We start from the raw sequence: 3,315 nt of genomic DNA on the forward strand, positions 1-3,315 counted from the left end.
AATTAATAATAATAATAAAATTAATAATAATAAAATTAATAATAATGATAATAAGAATATAATGATAATGAAGGTGATGATGATAACTAATAATTAATAATTAATAATTAATAATAATAATAATTGGGATAATTATCATTATTATTATAATAAGATTAATAATGCAAGCTTTAAGGCGCAAAACAAACAAAACATAGAGTATAAGACATAGTGAAACCGTCTCCACTTTTAGACAACGGTTATTTAACTATCTTTTTATGTACGCAATTTACAAACCGTTTGTCAGCTGCGCATTAAATCTCTTTCTTCCTCTATCTTTTTCTCTCTCTTTCTCTCTCTCTTTCTCCCTCTCTCTCTCTCTCTCCCCCTCTTTCTTCACTCCTATCCATTTTGTCTCAATTTTATATATATATATATATATATGTATATATATATTTCTCTCTTTCTTTCTCTCTTTACATTACTTCCTATCCTCTCCTTCGTCCTCCTGTTTATTGTTCATCGTGTTTGTGATATTTATTCCTTTTTTTTTTTATTATTTCTCTTGTTTAGCAAAACAATTTCACTCTCTCCCTCTCTCTCTCTCAATCCATTTAAGCTGAGATTACTATAAAATAGATAAAAAAGCCCTGCTCGCAAAATATCTTGCAAATATATATAGATATATATATGTATATATATATGTATATATGTATATATTGTCACGGTCTTTTTCCCCGTCCTGTCTCGTCTCGTCTCGTCTCGTTTCTTTTCATTTTTCCATCCCTCCTTATCCCTTGGCCCGCCAATGCGTTTCAAAATCGGTCTCGATGAGAATCCGTCCGTCGACGTATCATATATCGTACAATCGTCCATCGTCGCGATTCCTCGCGTTTCCATTTCAAGAGGATCCAACAAAGCGGAAAGAAAGAGAAGACCTCTCTTGCTCTCGAGTCTGTGCGATCGACCAGATTTTTCACACCCCTCGTCCCGCGCGATTCGATCGGGCTCCGCAAACGCGAGAGCTTGCACCAATATTCCAATATTTGTTCGTTCCGATCGTTTTTTCTTCTCCCTCCCCTTCCCCCTCCCTCCCCCCACTCTCATTCTTTCTATATTTTATTCTTTGNNNNCATGATAGAAGTGATAGAGAGATTCGATGTATACGACGACAGAATCATCGGCCGAAGGGAGAGGGTTGTAATCCGATTGGTAATCCGTCGATCGCGTAATTGTGCGTGGAAGCTTCTCACCGTGGTCTCCTCCGATTTCTTTTATCCCAAACTCGGTTTGTTTCCTATCAAAATAAGGATTAAATAAGGATTGAATTCTTCGACGTGTAAAATATTTTCATTGCTCGTATCTCGTCGATGTATTTTGACCGTTGTTTTCTGGTAGAGGGGTGGTCGGATCGATCGATCTTTCTCTCTCTCTCTCTCTTTCCGCGTGCAACGCGAATCCCAGGCGCCTCTCAATCTTCCGCGTCAATAAATACAATAATTAATCGATCAATCAATGATTAGTAATTAAAATAAATAAAAAGCAAGTAAGTAATTATCTTTCTTTAAGCGAGTTTGGTCTCTCCTTGGTGCAGTTGCCCTTCTATCTCTCTTTATTGCTTCGTTCTGTCACTTCTTCTCTCTGTCCCTTTCTCGCACGCAACTCACTCGTTCGTCCATATAGATACATACAATACACATATACACACACATACGTGTTCCTTTTACTCACTTCTTCTCTCTGCCTCTATCTCTCTTTCTCTCCTCGTCGCATTCACGCGCACATTCGCCACTACCCCCTTTCGAATCCCGCGAAATCTCTCTCTCGAATGCTCTCTTCTGTTTGCTCGTTTCGTTTGCTTGTCTGTCTGGCCGTCTCTTCGAGATGAATCTCTGTTCGAAGCGTGGCTTCGATCGACGCGCGATTTCAACTCGCACGCCATCCGAACGGGACTCTCACGAGTGAAGGGTAGGCGTTCTACTTCGGGAACGAGACAGACTAGAGAGAGTACCGCTCTGCTAGAGCGTCGTTCGAAAGTAGATACGAACATACGTAGCAGCTTAGCACAGGTCTTTTCCTTTTCCTTTCCGGGACTATTGAGATGACATTTGGAGAGAAAAAAAAAAAAAAAAAAAAAAAAACTACCCTTCGAATCGTGAACAGAGTCCAAAACGTGCGCGCGCGCGCCGATCGAGACTCGCGACTATGTTTAACTAATTAATAAATTGCTTGTGCATTGCGCTCGTTGCTACTTTTAGTAGTGAATCACGGCTCCTCGTCACCGTGAACGCGCGAACTCTCCCGCCCTCTCCTTCCCCTTCTACCCCCTCCCCTGTGTCCTGTGTTCGTATCGTATTACAAATAAGTATAGGTGTGCAGAGCTGAAGAGCTCGGCTCGAGCTTTTGCCTCCGTCCTCGCCGACTTTCTTTCGACGAGGATGAACGATTCTTTGTAAACAATCGGATCGGGGATCGACTCGAATTTTCGAAAGAGATCTGGCCGGAGAGTTCTTTCTTCGTCGAAGTACGGAGCGACGCGTTTACGAATTAGGTACTAGATACGCGATACACGACCGTATACGAGAGTATAGTAAAATATATAATGTGATCGTATTAATACTATTAATACAATAATATATAATTATGATTGCATGTGTGTCTATGCTTACATATATATATATATGCTGGTAAGTGGATGTTTCTTGTACGTGTGTACGTGTTCGTGTACATGGTTTCTTTTTGTATGTATACATGTATATGAATATATTACAGTTTTTTTTTTTTTTTACGGCGTAGCGGGTAAAGAAGACAGAAAAATCAAACAGATTGAATGAGAAATGAACTTTTTCGAGATTATTATATGTGTATATCATACATATGTATATATATACGCTCGACGTATCTTCTTTCAATAATCGAAAATCGTTTCTGCTGCTGTATTAGGTACAATATACAATTGTCATTGCGACATGCATTGTTTAACCGTTCCTTCCTTCTCTTCGTTTTTTTTTCTCTTTTCCAAATTCTCTCTCTTCCTTTCTCTCTTTCTCACTCTTTCTCTTACACGGACACACAGTCACACACATATAATACGCGTTCCTTTTTCTCCTTCACTTGTTTCCTTATCTCGAACTCTCGCCCCACATTCATTCCTATAAATATTCCTTGATATTATCAACGATCATAGTACCAATAAATCAATAATAATAATATTAATAATAAAGATATTAATAATAATGACAATATATAATAATATATAATATAATATATATAATATATATATATATATAAATATATATAAAATATATATAAAATATATATATATATATTTATCGA

This window comes from Apis dorsata, unplaced genomic scaffold, assembly GCF_000469605.1.
Source record: "Apis dorsata unplaced genomic scaffold, Apis dorsata 1.3 scaffold_683, whole genome shotgun sequence".
Classification (NCBI taxonomy): Eukaryota; Metazoa; Arthropoda; class Insecta; order Hymenoptera; family Apidae; genus Apis; species Apis dorsata.